The sequence below is a fragment of the Prionailurus bengalensis genome, chromosome C1 (genome assembly GCF_016509475.1).
Source record: "Prionailurus bengalensis isolate Pbe53 chromosome C1, Fcat_Pben_1.1_paternal_pri, whole genome shotgun sequence".
Lineage (NCBI taxonomy): Eukaryota > Metazoa > Chordata > Mammalia > Carnivora > Felidae > Prionailurus > Prionailurus bengalensis.
This window is the reverse complement of record NC_057345.1, coordinates 69378254-69398560: the sequence shown is the minus strand read 5'-3', so window position 1 is coordinate 69398560 and position 20307 is coordinate 69378254.

Here is a 20307-nt window from a genome sequence, read left to right as displayed (position 1 = left end):
CAGCAGATTCATATGCTACAAATACCTCAGGATCCCAGCATCATCCTTATTAGATTCTTTATGTAAGTAAAGATTCATACATTTATTGTAGCCCCCAGGATTGAAAGTCGATGAACAGAGAACTTACAGTCCTGTCTTTATCTTCTCTTAGAAATCACTGAACAACAATAAGCATAACTGAGGAAACACAATTAAAAATACTTTTATCTTTCCAAAATGACAGAATATTGTAACCCTAAACTCTAATATTTGCTGAAGAACCACCAAATGTAGCAAAGGAGGGACAGGTATGGGAAAACACCAAATGAGAAAGTCTGCAGATCCCAAACACAGCCAGCAGAGCATAGTTATTCATAAGTAAAAACTTCATCTGAGGAGCGAAAGCAATGATCTTCTTTAAAATCATTTGTTTTAAAACAGAAGAAACGGAATGCCCAGGCTAGTGGGAAAATGCCATATGGTACCATGATGTATCAGGAACTCCTCAAGGAAACACAAAAACATATTTGGCATGATTGGAGAGATTGGAGACAGATTGGAGGGGAGAAACTTGGGATTTAAGAGTCTCCTATAGCTGTTGATCTTTATTGGCTCTGGAGTCATGACTAAAATAAATCTCTCACACATCCAACAAAGCATCTTGGGTTTCCTTGTGTACCAAGGTGAATTCTTACCACCCCATAGTATTACCATGATCCCTTTTTCACAAAAGCTTCTTGCAAAAAGCCATGCTAAGAAGAATTCATTCAAACAAACTGAACCAGTACAGAATCTCCCCTCCCCCAAATACAAAAAGTAATAAGTGAAGGCTAGAAACAACTAGAAAAATATAATAATCACAATGCCAAACAATTTTTCAAAATTAACAAAATAGCCAAAAGAGTTCAAGGTAAGTATAACATAGGCCTTAAGGAAAATATATGATGGGTACAGAGAAAAAGGAGCAGAAAGAGCTCAGGAAAGTTGAGTTAAAAAAAAAAAACAACAACCAACAATTGTTAAAGTGTCACTGATCACACTGCAAATGGAAAACATCACGCTAACCAGACAAAACAAGCAAATGGAGGTCAAGATTGGGGGGGGGGGGGGAATGTGCTATATATAGAAACGATGACTTTCAAAAGCAGTAGCAATGATGGGGACAGAAAAATATTTTAAAATGTAATTCAAGAATATTTTTTTAGAATTCTAAGACTAACCTACAGAGTAAAAGGGTAGAGCCACTCTCCAGGAAAACATGGATACAGAATGATCAATGCTGAAACATAGACCATAAAGGTGTCAGTCTTCTCTAAACAAAACAAATCAGAAAATTCTATTTGGCTTCAAGTCAAAAGTACAAAATCACCACATTAAGTGAAGATTCAGGCCAGCCTTAGAGGCTTCTGTTCAGCTTTCTCCAATGGTAATTGAGATTGGCAAATGTGTACAGTGTTTTCAGGGAAAAAAAGTATAACACAAAAACTTGATAACCAGTAAACTGTGAATGAAAACAAAGCCAGAAGACAGGCATCTTTACATGTGCAAGAATTCCAACTCCCATGAGTCCTTCTTTAAGGAAACCAATGGAGCCAAGGAAAAGATTAGTAAAGAAACTACGGGAAATGATTGGTTGGTACATTGAATTCAAACAACTGAGAATAAGACCAAATATTTGATAAAATTACAGTTATAAAATCAAAAGAAAATATAACAAACCACAAAAATAAAGCAAATGTATATGAGCAAAAAATTCAACACGAAAGGAAGAAATAAGATAAGGAGTAATATAAGTATTTTATTTCTTCATTGTTAAGCTGGTAACTAAAATATATATTTTTTTAAATGGATAAAAATATAATAGAAATACAATTGTGTTTAAGTATATAAAGGTATAGAACAGACTAAGAAAAAATGCTGTTTATCTATAATTTCAAATGGAAGTAAAAAGAAGAGATTGGGGAATTATGGCAATTTTGTTATTGCACAAAATGGAAATTCAATAGTTACACCTAAAGATGCAGAGTAGTAAGTATATTATATAAAATGATGGTATAAATGTAATCACTAAAAGAACTGACAATACAGATACAACTTACAACTTACCAGAGAGAATCTACATACAAGACAAAGCCAAGGAGAAAAACCACCATATAATACAGGGAAAAAAAATAAAAGAAGTCATAAAAAGTGAAAGTATCATATAAAAGACTATGAAAGAAGTGAAAGTATCATATAAAAGACTATGAAAGAACTAAGCCCAAACAAATCTGTCACCTCAAGAAATATAGATAGGCTAAGCACTCCTATTAAAAGAAAAAGAATTTCAGGTTGAACAAAGCTTATAGAAACACAAACAAAAACACAATGTGTCAAAAAATTGAAAATAACATGATAGGGAGACATATAAAGTAAACGCAAAGAAAAATAAGGCAGGATTAGCAATCTTAATACCAGACAAGGTTACATTCAGGGCAAAAAGAAAAAAGAGTCGAAGCAAATCAGAAAACTGAAAACTATTAAAAATCATAAGACTTGGGGGAATGAGGCTTTTAGATTATCTCTATACAAATGGTATGACAATATAACTAGAAAATCAAAGAGAATTAATGCTAAAACTAGCTTACAGAACAGGAATTCATTAAGATGACAGGATTAAAATTAGTATGTAAATATATATACTAATATATACTTACTATATGTTACTACACAAAATTATATAGAGAGATATATAAAATAACCAATTGAAGAGAAAACCATTTACAATAACAGCACAAAAATTAAACATTTAGGAATAAGCTGAATAAGAAATGTGGAAAAGAGAAAATTGTAAAAACACTCCTGAAGACACAAAAGTAGACTAGAACAAATAGAAAGCATTCCTCGCCATTAGAAAAGATTATTTTGGGGGGCACCTGGGTGGCTCAGTTGGTTAAGTGTCTAACTCTTGGTTTTGGCTCAGGTCATGATCTCATAGTACATGAGTTCAAGCCCCAAATGGGGCTCTGTGCTGACAGTGCAGAGCCTGCTTGGGATTCTCTCCTCTCTCTCTCTCTCTCTCTCTCTCTCTCTCTCTCTCTGTCCCACCCCAAGTCACACTGTCTCTGTCTCTGTCAAAATAAATAAACTTAAAAAAAAAAAGATTACTTTTCAAATTTATTTTTCCCAAATAATATAGATTAAAAATTATCTCAAAAACATGTCACCAGTTTTGTTTGGGATTTTGTTTTGAAGATAGACAAGTTTATTCCAAAGTTCATTGGGGAAAAATAAATGCAAGAAAAACTGGCAAAAAAGAAAACCCTACCGCTACTGAACTCTCACCAGATTAACCAAAATTTAGAAACAAAAACAAAAATTAAGCAATTGAAATTCACATACATTAGATAAAAGAATTGGCAGTTCCTTATTATACGACTAACCATTCACCTGTCTCATGCCCCCCCCGCAATTTTACTGCTAGGTACTTACATAAGAAAAATAAAAACATATATCCCCTAAGTAGTTATTTAACAGTGTTCATTACAGCTTTGTACATAACACCCAAATATTAGAAACAATCCAAGTGTCCATCAGTAAAAGATACACAACCAAAGTTTGGTATAATTATACAATGGAATACTACTCGGCAATTAAAAGAAATAATTTACTCATGCACACAACATGGATGACTATCAAAACATACTGCCAAATAAAAGAAACTTGAAACAAAAGTTTACATAGTGTATGACTCAATTGCATGAAGTCCAAGAATAGGCAAAACTAACCTATGGTGTGAAAAAATCTAAATAGCAATTACCTTTAGAACATTACTAGGCATTTGCCAGGAAAGACAATGAGAGAACTTTACTGTATCACAAGGTATATGGATTTGTGAGAACTTAATGGATGCTACACTAAAGATTTATGCATTTCATTATAGGAAAATTTATTTTAAAGATAAGACTCTAACCAATATTTAATTCTATTTGACATTATAGATACTGAAGTATTTGGGAGGATGATAGTGATGTCTATACTTTACTTTGGAATGCACCCCAAATATAAGATGGGCTGATGTATACACAGAGGGATGGATAAATGAACAAATATGTAATAAAGTAAGATTAAAAGAAAATTAATATTATACTATGTGCGCTGGTGTATGAGTGCTCACTGTAAAATTCTTTCAAATTTTCTAAACATTTGAAGTTTTTAAGTGATAAGATGACCAAATTTGGGGGCAAGGGGAGAACAGAAGTGAAGGGCAGTAGCCCTATCAGAAATGAAAACGTATTATAATGTTCCTAAAATTTAGCAAGTAAGGTGTTATTGTTGCAAGAATACATACGCCGGTAGAATAGAACAGATTATCTAGAAATTGACTTAAATCGAGATGAAAGTTTATATATATGATAAAAGTGACCTCTCAAATCATTGAGAAAGGATAGACATTTTAACAAATGATGCTGACATACTAGATAACCATTTGGATAACAGATAAGACAGGAAACATGTCACCAAACATCATAATAAATCCCAAATGGATAAGGTATGTATGTTAGGGTTCTCCAGAGAAACAGAATCAGTCGGGTATGTCTATATACATAGAGGGAGATTTATTTTAAGGAATTAACTCTCGCAATTGTGGAGGCTTAGTGATATGATGATATGATGATATGATGGGTGGGCTGTCAGGCTGGAGACTCAGGGAAAAGTTACAGTTTGGGACCAAAAACAGTCAGCTGGGAGTATTTCTTCTTGTTTGGGGGAGGTCAGTCTTTGTTCTTTTATTTATTTATTTGCTTGTTTTTATTTTTTAGTCTTGTTTTGTTTTGTTTTGTTTTGTTTTTTAGTCTTTGTCCTATTAATGCCTTCAGCTGACTGGATGAAACACATCCACACTATGGAGGGCAATCTGCTTTACTCAAAATCCAGTGATTGAAATGTTAATCTCATCCCCAAAACACCTTCATAGAAGCATCCAGAATAATGTCTAACCAAATATCTGGGCTCTAGATATAATACAAGTAAAATATTAATAATTTTGAATACTTACAACATTTTGCATAGCAAAAAACAAAACAAAACAAAAACAACCACAAAAGAACATTATAAGCAAATTCAAAAGAAAAATAACCAAGAAGGAATGAACACTTGAATATATATAACAAATAAAACAATCTTCCTGATATATAAAGAATTCCTAAAAATTGAGGAGACAAATAGTTAAAACCAAAGAGTGAAAAGAATAAACAAATAGTTCATGGGGGAAGGTATAAAGCTTACCCTTACACATATAAAAAATATTCAAACATAATGAGAGAAATTCACATTAAAACTAAACTGTAAAGATACAGTTTCTTATCTGTCAGATTGAGCAAAATATTCAAAAGCTTGAGAATACACTATTTCTGCAAACTTTGGGTAAACAGATTCTCTTTATACTGTAGGAAAATGTGCAAAATGAGACAATTGCTATAAAAAGAATTTGGCAATATCTAACAACACTCTATATATATGTTTACCTTTTAACTTAGAAATCTCACTTTTAGAAATTTTTTCTTGGAGGTATAGCTCCAAAAATGTGGGATAAAACTATGTACACAGTTTTTCATAGCTGCATTATTTGTAATAAAGAATACTGGAAACAACCCAAATGTCTGGTTATAGGAGAATGACTGAATGACTATGGTAATTCGCATGATGGAATACATTACAGATTTTGTAAAAAAAAAAAAAGAAAGAAAGAAAGAAAAAAAAACCTTATGAAAAGACATCGCTTCTTACACACAGGTTTAGATTTAATTATAAATATAGATAAACATCTTTTTTTTGAAATGAAATATAGGAAGGATATGGTGAAATATAGTAAATTGGTTACCTACAGGTGCCTACAGGTGTGTGTGGATATAAAAACATTAGGGAATGACTAAGACTATTCTTAGTATACCTATGTGTTAGCATCCTGTCAGGAAAACAGAAACCACATAAATTGTATTCACAATACAATTTAGGAGCTTGTCTAGATTGTTGAAAGAATGAAAAGGCAACCATGGAACACTTAGGTAACATAGAGATTATAACTGCCTGAAGCAGCTCCTACCCAAAAAGCTGGGACAAAAGGAAGGAAACTGAAGGGGGAAATTCGCAAAGTTGGAACACGTTTTTCTGAAGACAGAGCACTCCCCAGATGGTGCTAGAACTTCAGGAGCTCTGAGGAGGGGCATCATGAAACCCAGACTCAGACCACTGAAAAAATAGAGTTCTTAGTGGCTAGTCTAAAAGTATTGGAATAAGTAAGAAGCTGAAACAACTACTACTAGAAAGATCTCTGTCTGGGTAAAGGGTTATTGCTGGAGAAACTCAGAAAGGATCAAGTAAACGAGAAGAAGTAAGTCCTTTCTCCATCTTCCTTCTTTTCTCTAGTCTTCCGTGATGCCCTATGGTAGAACCTAACAGGACAATGGGGGTGGCAAGGGTGAAATACAGTTTAGAGAGTGCCAGCATCATAGAGAAGAACATGAAGGGGGTATTTGGAACTGAGAGACAATAGCCGGCACAGCCCACGTTTTTGGCTACTCAACAGCCATGCACACATTTCTATACACATGTGATATCCTATGTAACAAAGTAGTAATTTTAGGCTTCCATGAACTTGATAAAATGTATTAAAATTTTATGTACCTAAACCTTCATTCAAATATGAATCTTCCCTCTTTCTCCCCTAAAAAGGTAAACACAAAGTCTTCATTGTATAGACATACATTTCTGGACAATGTTAATTACCCCCAAAGGCGATCACAGTAAACTTGAACATTAAGTAACCTAAACCAACTATTCTTATATAAAATAAGAAAAGGAGAAGGGATTAAAAAAATTTTTTGAATAATGAAAACATTTTATAGTTTCAAAAAGAAATCAACAAAGATGTACTAAAACCAGCAAAATTAATTATACACAGAGACAAATGGAGACAACCATATCAAATGGAAAATATAATTACATAGGAATAACAGAACTAATTAAATATCTTTGACCATAGTATTTCAGCTGTGCACCCTGGATATATTCTAACTACAAAAACAGCAAGAATAGCTTCATCTTTACTCAGTGGGGGTGTGTTTTGAAGGGTTTTATTTAAGCCTCCTAATAAGTGAAAGATGATGATGATGATCATGATGATGAGGGAGGAGGAGGAGGAAGAGATGATGACAGATAAGTGATAGATAGATGATAGATAGATAAGTCAATAGATAAATCGATAGATGATAGACAATAGATAGATAATAGACAGACAGATAGATAGACAGACAGACAGACAGACAGACAGACAGCTAGATAGCTTGATAGATATAGGGCCAATGAGTAAACAGATGAATGTTACTTGGGAACCAGAGTTCTCACTGAGGAAAGAGGTATTTGAGAGAAGGATGGGAAGAAACTGGAGGTCCCTGCAAGAACATATGATTTTTATATTTTGTTTGTTTCCTGGATCTGTTCAAAGAAAAGCCCTAGAAATGGAATGAATCCCAGGAACAATGAACAAAGTGGCACCAGATCTTGGCCTGTAAATGCCATTTTGGTTTGTAAATACCATTTGAAGGACATAACTGATCACAAATGTGGGCAAAGAAATAAAATACCTTTTTGTGCCTGAAAGCAAACTATCAAAGGATTTAAGAGGTTTCCACTGACAAAATTGGGGGAATCATAAACATATAAAACTAAAATAATTTTAATAAATTATTACACATCAAATTTTTAAAATCCCTGATTTCTACCCTTTGCTGCCCCTCCCCCCAAAAAAAGGCAGAGAAGAAAAAAGGAAAGAAGGAAGGCTCATCTTTACATCTTTACAGAAGACTTCTAGCTAATAAACATAGAAGGAAAAAATTAAACAACGATTTTGCAAACTCTAGGATAAAAATAGATTTAGGCAAGGATTTTCAATGGATGTTAAAACCATTAGAGAAGGTTATTAAGAACATAAAATCCAAAGTTTTAAAGCCTTGGTGAAACAGAGTTCCCTACAGATTATGTATTAATTATGAAGGATAATAGATAGCTTACCAGTGAAGAAGTCTCATTGACACAACCTTAACTAAGTCATCAACTTAATATCACCTAGATGCACTGAGGACACAATATCACATTTTTAGTATTATTTACAAAAATGTTGAATATGAACATACTCATGAGGAAACACTCACACAAACCCAGGTTGTGTGCCATTCCACAAAACAATTTTCTGAACTCTTAAAAAATATGATTAATAAAGAGGAAAGTGGGAGAGCTATTGTAAATTAAAGAAGACTAAAGACACAAATACAATCTGCGATCCATGACGGATTCCCAGTGAGAAAAAAAACAGCTATCAAAGACATTTCTAGGACACTGGGGAAATTAGAATACGGACTGTATATCAGGCAGTTGTATAGTATCAACGTTACATCCCTTGAGAGTGACAACATTATTACGGCTATGCAGCGGAGTGTCCTTATTCTTGGAAAATAACTGCTGACATATTTCAGGGTGATGGATCGTAATTTCTGAAACATTCTTCTCAAAGTTTAGCAATCTGCACGTGTACGTACCTATATGAAGATAAACGTGGCAAATGGGCGAATTTAAGAGATGCTTATATGCCTGTTCGTTGTACTTCTCTTTCATCTTTTCACAGGCAACTCTAAGACTAGAATGGCCCTTCAAAATTCCAAGCTGGGCTAAGGTATCCAGGCTTTTATGTCCCTCCACCCATATCATCAGTCATCTGATGGGGGCTGACCTAAAAAAAGCTTGGTGTGAGCAGGGTCACTCTCCACCTGAGGCAGTCCCGGAAGGGGATTCCTGAAAGCGTTCTGTCGGCAGCACTCCCAGCAGCTGGGCTAACAAGTGCCCCTTATAGGGGCATCTGGGCAGCACATCACAGTGTCCACTCTGAATACTTCAAAATACACAAAGAAACTTCAGAAGTTATTGCCAGAGGGGACGTTATTTCCCCAGCCAAAGAAAAACAAATGGGAAGGCAGATCCTCTGCCCTGATGCGACTCTTGATAACACTCCACATTCTCTCCTGGTATTGTTATTGCTGCCAAGGATTTATTTTTGCAGCTATCCATTTAAGCCAACTTGTGTTTAGGTGATTCTAAAGAAAACAACTCTTTTCACCCTGAAATTATGTGCCTGGTTTAGCTGAAAGAAATATGGTAATACATAATCTTAACTGAAACATAGTACAGCAATTTTCCTCTGAGAAGGTCAGGGTTAACCTTCAACGCCCTTACTCGCATAAAGAAACATCTTTAACTTGTATCAGCATATTTTCATTAAGTTCACATCGCCCTTCAAGGTGCAAAAGGGCTTTCATCTCTAAGAAGGCAACAACTAATTAGAAATAAAGTTGCAAGAAAGGCACACGCATTAAGCTGTAAGAATGGCACAGCCATTGCAGGCAAAGCATTCCAAAGGATCTAGAAAACACTTAGAAGTGCAAAATAGAAACCAGAAACTGGGCTCTTTCACGTGAAACATTTCAAAGGTGCAGTGGCCTTTTTGTTACAATTCTAACATTCATAAAGGATGGGGGTGGGGGGACGCACACTAATTAAAAGGCATTTTTTTTTTCTGGGGGTTTAATGGGATGAGGTCTGTGAATTTCAGTTTGTGTAGGACAATCACAACTGCAAGTGTTCTATCCTTTTGTTCCCACAGCATAATCCATTATTTCATCTGGAAATTCCAAGTTCGACATTCAGAATACAAGTATCAGTTGGTATCTGTGACCTGAGAATTAACTTACCGTTCATTGCATATTTAGAGGTTGGAGATTACAGATGATATACAGGAAACTGCAAGACCATGGAAAGTACAAAAAAAAATCTACTTCCAGACTATGTGTCCGGTTTAAAATTTTTACTTAGAAAAACAGCAATTATGTTGACACACTATGACAATTATGCCTGGCACATTATAGGTGTGCAATATGTATCTGTCGCATAAATTTTCAAGACAGAAAAAGCAGAGAAAACCCTATCATTTTTAGGAAGTATAAAAATAATGTTACTAATTAACATGCTTTACATGTTCTGAGCAATTTTAAGGGGTAGAATCTCATTAAGAGGACCTTATTTAACTATTGATGTTTTATTCTTCATAAGCTCCATCAAATAAATATTTGCCTAGCTTTTTGGATAATATTGTCTATCTTTGTTTAACAAAATATAATTTCCAAAAATCAACAAGCACATTGAGTGTCTACTTCATATCTCGGTCCAGTGAGTTTTTGTGTTATTTTATGGCTATGTGACTAGTTCAGAAGATGAAGAAACTACAAATATATTTTTTCTTTCTTTTTTCTTTTTTCCCCAAAACCCCTATGGAGTAGGGAAAAGCTTTCTGACTATTTTTCAGTCTGATATCAAAGGTACATAAGATCATACTCAGAAGTTGTCAAATTGAATCAACTTTCCCAGTTTACCTTAAAGTGGCTGTTTATACAAATTGAATAAATATGTCCACATAGAGACAGAAAGGGGAAAAAAAAGTCAATAGATTGGAAAATTCCTACATATATGTATCTTGAAACAAGTTGCAAAAGCTATCGAAAGGTTAATATTTGCGAGATATAGTTTTAATCACAAATTTTAGAACTACTGAGATTGACAAAACAGTCTTAGGGCAATTTGAGTTATTACTATTTACTTTCTAAATTTATTTGGTACTGTCTTGACAGGACAGAAAAGATGAGTTGTTTGAACTTGAGTATAAAAGTCTGTTTTCTATCAATTAAATCTGCTCCTTTCCATCGCCACCCCCTCACCCCCCGGTCTCCTTAAAATGTTTCTCAGTATGGTACTTGTTCTGGTGTGTTTGATTTTATTTTGAAATGAATTTTTTTGTAGTTTGTTTTGTTTTGTTTTCCTGCTTGAGGTATTCATTTTGAATCTCTGTGTCAGGAAATAGAAGTGTTATCTGTAAATGAGAAGCGTATGCAAGAAACTCAGCCAATGTTGAATTTCAATGAGCTTAGTGGTTCTAATGTCATGAAACTCTGTCAAATGTTAACAGAAATTACAGATAGAATTCTTAAGGAAGCTTTCAAATCACAGCCTTTTCTGTCAGATTTGATAATAACCTAACATCTATGATATCTATCAAGATACTGAAGTGTGATACTGAGCCCCTGCGGAAGAATCATGACATTGTTAGGCCAGTATAATAACAATATTCATTTCAAATTTCAATCATTTCTAAATTTTCTGTGTTTTTTTAATCTACTGCATGGTAAATATGAAAAATAATGAGAAATTAAAATATTATTGCATTTGATATTTGGAAATACTTCTCATTAAAGTGACTGTATGTTTACTTAATGGTTCTCTCTTTTCACATGTTAAGAAAGAAAAACATATGAAATTGTATAGGCTTTTCTTTATTCAAATGTTCTAAATGGAAGCACAATATATGTTATTTAATAACTCAACCACAGTGTTAAAATACACATTTTTAAAAAGTCTTTTCCACTTTATGTGTCAACACCATTAGATTTCCTTATAGACAAGTTTGTCGTATAGATAATGTTGCTTACCTTAAGTTAGTCTGTTTTTTTTAAATGATGCAAAAATCTGTGGAAATCAATAACCAAGTGGTAGTGAATGCCTTGGAATTCTTGTCACGGTTTGCAGAGTTCAAAAGTCTGTCACTTCTACTTAACTAAAACCAACCTCATACTTCTTCCGCTTCAACTAATTAACCTCCTATATTCTTGAATATTCAAGCTGGAGAAGAAGAGCCATGAACAGAAATTAGGAAGCAATGACGATTCAAAGAAAACCGAGACCAAGGACTATCTTTTTTCCTACCCTATTGGGCCCAATAGCAAATGATTTCGTGGCTGCTCACCTTGGTCCAAGTCATTACTTCCATCACTGTGAGGGAAGGTCTGGAATACAGAACAGCTACCTCCAAGAACAGGTGATGGAATTGAAGAGCCAACTTATAATGAACTGCTCCATAAACAGCTGCAGCAACAGTGCTACACCATCCCATTCTTTTTTTTTTTAATTTTTTTTAATGTTTTATTTGTTTTTGAGATAGAGAGAGACAGAGCATGAACAGGGGAGGGGCAGAGAGAGAGGGAGACACAGAGTCAGAAGCAGGCTCCAGGCTCTGAGCTGTCAGCACAGAGCCCGACGCGGGGCTTGAACTCATGGACCGCAAGATCATGACCTGAGCCGAAGTCGGACGCTCAACCGACTGAGCCACCCAGGCGCCCCTACACCATCCCATTCTTATATGCAGGGATAGGGTTTTACAGCAATATATTCAGGTGAATTCAAAAGAAGATATGCTGTAAGCTCTGAAACAAGGAGGTCTCAGCTAAGTTCTGTTTACTGCTATCCTCTGTAATCACTGCTCCTAGAACAGTGCCTGAGAGAGTAAATAGATGTTCAAAGAAAAAAAAAATGCAGCAAGGATCAAGAATTACTGTTACCAGCTGTTTGGGTCCCTTCCTTCCTCATAGGAAGAATTCCAATGAATTCCAATTCTCCAGGTCAATTTCCTGAAGCCAAGCATACAACCACAGTAAATATTCTCAGGTAGATATACTGCGTGCATGTGACTATTATGAATGGGACACAGCAGTGATATATGAATTAGCAAGAATACGAATTAGCATCTCCTGATAATGCTTTAAGATACAGCTGTTAAAGTTATGCAACTTGAAATCAAAAGCACAGAACGATGCCATATTTAGAATTAAGTCAAATTTTCCCCGATTTAAAGGTATTATTGGAGTTATTTACATTTTTCAAAACTCCATTACTAGTTAATAGGGATTTAGGTTTTAATCTTAACACTACTTGGAAGACTTGGGAAAATATTGCAACCAAAATAATGATTAGTTTTTAGAAGACTTTAAGCCGAAAATCAAATCACAGATTGAAATTGAAATCAAAGAGAATAAAATATTTACGTACAATGGGAAAAAATCTTTGCAATGCGATTTATTTAGTAAATCACAATACAAACATAATTTACTATTTATTTAGAGAATTGAGTCAAATTCACAACTAGTGTATTATTTGAATTATACTTTTATATACATCAATAAGAAGGAAGGGCTGTCTTCTACTCATACTTTAAATGACAATGCTTCCTACCTTTTATTTGTATGAGGTGTTTTTTGCTATCTTCACAGTTTACATTAATTAGGTAATTTCTCTCACAGCTCTAACTCTTGCCCATATTCCTGAATAACTTCAAACTGTTCTCGTCCAAGAACTCTTTTGAGACATTCAGGCTTATATATCTACCTAGACATCTCCATCTGGATGTTCTACAGGCTTTAAAGTCTTCATGTCAAAACTGATCATGTCATCTCCTGCCCAACCCCTAAACCCCAGTACTTTTACTGTATTTATCTCGTTATCTACTTAGTTACTCCAAATACTGCAAAGCCAACACCAACCACTTTCCTTTCCTCACTCTCTATACACAATTTAGCCATCACTTCCTATCAATTCTACTCCCTAAAGGTCTCCTTAATTTATCCACTGCTGACTCAGGCCATCATTGTCCCTGGCCTGGCAGGCTTCCCTGCTCTGTTAACCTGTCTCTCTGCATCTGAGCTTGTCTCTGCCACTGACCCCGCCTTCATTGCTCTCTCATCCTGCAGCAAGAACGATCCTTAAAAAGGGCAAATCTGATCACAGTAGCCCATTTGACAAAATCCTCAGTGGTTCCCCAGTTTCCTAAAATTTATTAACTTAGACACACAGTCTGACATTCAAGCATTATATGATCTTTCTCATTCCTTTACTTCATTGATTAGACTTGAGTCCTTTACTCTCTGTTATGGATAAACTGTGTCACCCCTAGCTCCACCAAAATTCATATGCTGAAGCCCTAACTCCCAATGTAACTTAAGCAAGATAATCAAGCTAAAATAATATCATAAGGGTAGGGCTCTAATCCAGTAGGACTGGTGTCCTTATAAGAGGAAGAGACACTAGGAAGTCCATGCAGACAGAGGTTAGGTTATGTGAGGACACATTTGCAAGCCAGAGAGAGAGGCCTCACAGAAACCAATCCTGGCGATGCCTTGGACTTCCAGTCTCCATAACTACAAAAAAAAAAACAAATTTTTGCCATTTAAGCCACCTAGTTTGTGGTATTCTTTTATGGTCACCCTAGCAAACTAATACACCCTTCCTCTATTCTGACCGTAGAAATACCCCACTTCCCCTTTTCTGAATCCCCTATGGCCTCCCCTCCCCCCTCCACTGGACAGGCTAATTCCTACTGGTCTTCCATGCCTCAGTGAAACTACTAATACACTTAACAATTTTGTCCCCTCCTCTAAGGCAACACTGAATTTTTTTTTTAATTTTTTAATGTTTATTTATTTTTGAAGGAGAGAGAGACAGAATGTGAGTGGGGGAGGGGCAGAGAGAGAGAGACAGAGAGACAGAGAGAGAGACAGAATCTGAAGCAGGCTCCAGGCTCTGAGCTGTCAGCACAGAGCCCGACGCGGGACTGGAACTCACAAACCACGAGATCATGACCTGAGCCAAAGTCGGATGTTCAACCGACTGAGCCACCCAGGCGACTCTAGGCAACACTGAATTAGTTGTTCTTTGTAGATTACAGACACTGTAGCTCCATATTGTTGTATTTCAATGGTCTAAATTTAAAATTCTAACTGCAAGTTATTTGCAAACAGGGAATGTATTTGATACATTCTTTTATCCTCAGGGCCTAGAACAGGCAACTCCTCATATCTGTACAGCATCCCAGCACACAGTGGATGCCCAATAACTGAAAAGTAAGAGGAAGACAAGGATATCAAAACTTTCATCAAAACTAAAGAGAGCGTCAACGGACTGTTGTTGTTAAAGAGCTACAAGTAACCTGCAAAAGTTCAGTAAATGAGCAAGTGAAGGAAAAATCAAGCACTTCAGTTTGGCGTCCAGACATACAGGTAGCACAGAATGCATAAGTAACAGCAAAGCACAGATCAGACAGCAAATTTGGAATCGATTTAGACATAAGTAATTGTTCTACATCAAATAGCGTTGTGCATTTGTACAAGAGTGCAAATTTTATCTCCTTGGTTTCTTTTTCCTCTATATACACCTTTAGGAAAAATGGTTATAAAATAAACCTGTTAAGATTTCATGAGATATTTCATGTTTGGTCCTTCTAATGGTTCTATTAAGTCTCTTCAAAGGGGCACTTTTGTACCAGAGCAAACTTGAAAGAACAGAACATTTATCCCAAAAGCAATTTCCTTCCCCAGTTATTTTCTGTATTCCCTTGGCAGTGTTTTTCGACAGTTTTACTTGAATAAGAGCTTATTTGGTCCCAAACCAGTTTCTCCTGCTGCTTGAACCTATATTCAAGTCTCAGACCTTTGTGTGTCATCCCCGATCTGCTACCATGGAAATGATTACAATCACACGAGTACATATTTTATTGCAAGATGAGCTCAGATATTTATAAAGAAAAAAATTAAAGCAAACTCTGACAATTTTTTTCATTCATTGTGCGTCTTTTAATCCATTCAAAGAAACTGAACAGTTTTCCAAATGAAACTTTTTATATTTATAGGAAGATGTTAAAAACAAAGTTTCAATGGTGATAAGTACGATACTGATGATAATGTTTCCTTTTAATTATATAATGTAGGAAAGTTGGCAACAGGATGGTTTACAACACCCCTAGGAAGAAAGATGGATTAATTTCAATATCCCTATTTTGTGGATAAGAAAACAGATTCAGAGAAGTTGATTTACTTAAAAATTTTAAGTTTTCCAATCAGAAGAGGCATTATAGAAATGTCTGGTGCCAGTACCTTTAATCTGATATAAGTAACTTTCCCACGATGAAACATCTAGTAAGTGGTGAGCCTCTCCCCTGACTGCTGTGTACAGAGAGCTGTGTAGGCAGCTGGGCTCTTCCGGTACATAAGCTCCACACCAGGAATAAAGCCAGTCTTAGGAAAGGTATGCTTATTATATCTTGGCCACTATTTATAAGATCTGAAGCAGCCAAGTGGCCCCAAGTAGCCATGAGTGTCAGTAAAAGAAATCTTCCTGGAAAGTATAGACAGCAATTAACAAAAAGAATCTGTAGACGATTAAAGCCTTTGAGGGTCTTTTGACGCAGATCTTGTGTCCCAATAACTGGTTTTCGGCACAGTGTTTCCTGAGTCTTCTGGAATGCCCCTCTGGGAGGAGAGCACATGAACTGCAGGTGGGTTCTTCAATTTCTTCCAGCTTTACATTTTCACCCTCACTCCCTCATTACCACTCCTACTGGAGGTTTCAAAAAAGTTTGTAGGAAAGGAAAATGAGCTCCTCATTAGAAAATGGTCATGGGTTCATGGTTTCTGAAAGCTTTCTGAATGCAATCAAGTTCAGCAAGCCTCCAAGGAATACAGTAGTTCCCCCTTATCCATGGTTTCACTTTCCTTGGTTTCAGTCACTTGTGGTCAGTTGCAGCCAAGAAGCAGATCATCCTTCTGACATATGGCCTGAAGGTCAATAGTAGCACAATGCCTACCTCATTCACCTCACTTCACATCACAGAGGCATCTCACGTTATCACAAGAAGAGTGAGAAGTATAATATCTTGGGGGGAGGGCGGGGGGAGAGGGAGACCATGTTCATTTAACTTTTTTATAGTATTATTGTGATCATTCTCTTTTATTAGTACTTGTTGCTAATCTCTTACTGTGCCTGATTTATAAATTAAACTTTGTCAGAGGTATGTATATGTAAGAAAAAAAACAGTATATATACTGTTTAGTATTATCTGCAGTTTCAGGCATCTATAGGAGGCCTTGGAACAGATATATGGGGACTACTGTACTTTTATGTATTCACAAAAGTATTTTAAACTATACCACTAATAGCCTGGCAGAAATAGTGTGATTTTAAAAAAAAAAATATGCATATATTTTCCATACAAGGAGCTATGTAACAACTTGCTTCTGTTTAAAACCAAACTCCAAATCTGTGGGCTCACTCAAACCCAGACCATAACTTTATTTTTTTATTTTATTTTATTTTTTTTTTTAATTTTTTTTTCAACGTTTTTTATTTATTTTTGGGACAGAGAGAGACAGAGCATGAACGGGGGAGGGGCAGAGATAGAGGGAGACACAGAATCGGAAACAGGCTCCAGGCCCTGAGCCATCAGCCCAGAGCCTGACGCGGGGCTCGAACTCCCGGACCGCGAGATCGTGACCTGGCTGAAGTCGGCCGCTTAACCGACTGCGCCACCCAGGTGCCCCTATTTTTTTATTTTTTAATGTTTATTTATTTTTGAGAGAGACAGACAGAGTGCGAGTGGGGGAAGGACAGAGAGAGAGGGAGACAGAATCCGAAGCAGGCTCCAGGCTCTGAGCTGTCTCAAACCCACGAACTGTGAGATGGTGACCTGAGCCAAAGTTGGATGCTTAACCGACTGAGCCACCCAGGCGCCCCTGCCCATAACTTTAGAATTTATTTCTAATGTTAAGAGTCTACTTTCCAGTCAGGCAGAGCTTTCCACCAAGGGCAGCAAAAGCAAGCAGTGCAATCCCTTCCTGGTATACCTTTAGGTTTTTAGGCTACTCTAGGACGTTTCCAGATCATTTCCCTTTCTAACCAATCACATATGCCAAAGTAGCTTGGATCTCATCAGGTAGGGAATAATTACCATTTGGTTCTAGACATACACTTTGCATATCACTCGGCAGACTCCACCTGCCCCCTAGTTGTGAATTCTGGGAAGGAAATGGAGGCATTTTCCATGCTTCCAGCTCCACAGTAACACTATCTTTATGAAAAGACAACACAGGTACTATTGAATGCAAGATTCTACATCCTCTACCGGGGTTCCCCAAAGTCAGCCTCAGCCTTTGAATATGCTTCCCCAAATCACCTTTCCTACTACATCCCCTCCTCCCTTCTTTTTTCAGCCCCTTGAAATAGTGTTGCTAGTGTTTGCTTTCCGAATGGTGTTTTAAGGTTGCAGTCCCAAGACGCTCAAGCTAAAATTCCTGGGGCAGAGAACATTTATAGTTCAGCATATGTTTTCATAGTCAGTGGGAAAAATGTCTTCCTCTACTCCTAACGGACTTTCTTTAGTAATATGCTTCATGGCACCCCTGGATGTGTGGGGAGACTGACGTTGCCAGAATATTTCTTTTTTACGGCTTTTGTTGCTTTGACAGCTTTGATTTTATGGCAACTTTAATCATGTGTGTCCTATTCCTTCACCTCTGGCATTTTGCAAATATTCCATTTTTCTATCGCTGCTACCATTACTGCCTTCAACAAATTGTGATTCATCAAACTGTTTCCCCTATGTCCTTCTACTACATCCACAGAGGAAACCCCCAAAGGGAATTGCATCAAGCAAACAAGGTGATGCTAAATGCTCATGAATGAGAAGATCTATTAATTAAAAAGGGGAGGCGAGAGGGAAGAGGAAGAAAGAAAAATTACGTGTCTAAGTTAACGCAGCCCCAAGACACCATCAGCAGTAACTTACACGCTGACACTTTAAACAGGCTTTATGAGTCTGTTTACTCTATTCACGACTATTCATGAAAAAAAAAAAGTGCTATCAAGTATAACAACACAATGTACATGTGTTATCTTAAAGATACAGTGAGTCAATAAATCATACCTGAGCTTTAACAATATTATATTTCCCTTTCTTGTATATTCATAGAATAATGGAAGTGGAAATGAAAAAGAGCTAGAAATGGAAAGACCAAATAGGTTATCCATTCAATCTTGCTCCGACAGAGGATCAATCTAGAGCAATAATACATCTTAGGTTTTGTCATCTGGAAATGAGTGCCTTCTCTGTGTCTTAGCTTTCAACTGCTTTTCCTAGCAGCTTATTTCTGAGAAAGCAGAGTTCTTAGACTCTAGTTGTTTTCCCTTAAAGCCTGAACTTAACTTTGACTTTCCTAATTTTCTCTCCCTCTCTCATTCGAATTCCCCACGATCTGTATAAAAATTTTCTCTGTTGTGTGTATTTATACTCTTCTAATATGCCTTGGATTATTCCCTGGTTCTTATTACTTATCCAAGATAAATCCAGTGGCTGGTTATATATAGCAAGTATATATCACCCTTCATGCCTACTGATCTGTGTGTACTGTTTTCCCAAAAGGGTGGGAGGTGAGATTAGGACAATGTCCAGAAGATCTTTGTGAAAGGCAATGCCTCTTCTCAGCCACCCTGACTCCAGCACTTACAAAACTAGGGAGAGATTTGGCCACGAGCCCCTGCAGCTAACTCTCTTCTCCCCAGAAGCCATTTCTGCCTGTTGCACATCTAGGTTTCTGATGAATTTGTCCCACTTTGCATTTAAAACTTACCTAGTGGTAAGCCCTGTTCCTGCTCTAAGGCAGTGTGGTCCATGTTTAAGAGTCTCCTTTTCTTGCAAATATTGGCATCGTCTTCAAATTCCATTAAAATGCTATCTGCTCCCCTTTATAGATCATTAAAGATTTTCTCACTGCGAGAGAAGTTAATGCTACAGTTTACTAACTACCTCTTCAAATTGATCAATTCATGCCATTTTAAAGCATTGTGATGTTTTGTTTGCAAAGCTAAGCCAGTTTTCAAGTTGTTGGCTTTGAGGCCACTCATAAAAAGGAAAAAAAAGAAGATATCATGCTACAAAATACTTTACAGAAGTCATTATTATTATCAAAAGTATATAAATTTCTAGTAAATGTTTTAGAGTGTGTCAATGATGCAAAAAATATAGATTAAATGCCAATAGTTTATTCACTTTTTACCTCCAGATCTGGCACAAGGTAGTTATTCAATAAATACACGCAAAATTAAATGTGTATGTTTAGATAAGTCCATTATTTGTTCAGAGCCAAATAATTCCAAGTGTGTTCATTTTGCCATACAAAAACTTAGTCATAACTTCACAAACATGAAATCGGGGTTTGAAGATGCCTGTGTAGATGTCCAGAAATTGTGCTGTTCAATTTACATATATTAAGTCTAAACCTTGCAAGAGCCCTACAAGTCAAAGCAGCAAACCAAGGTATAGGAAGGTAACTTGCCTAAGATCACTAGAAAGATTAGGAGACACAGACAGAATTCGAATGCAGTTGTGTCTCCCTAAATCAGGCAGAGTGTACAGAATGTCAATTAAAAGAAAAGATCGGAGCTAGGCATCAAATGAGGGAGCTCTGTCCGTGGGCCACAGTGGTGCAGAAGCATGAGGCAGCGTGGTACATATTGGGAACATGATAAATTAAACATAGGTATGAATGGGAGCTACAGTGACTACAGTGGGAGAAATAAATAAACGGAAGC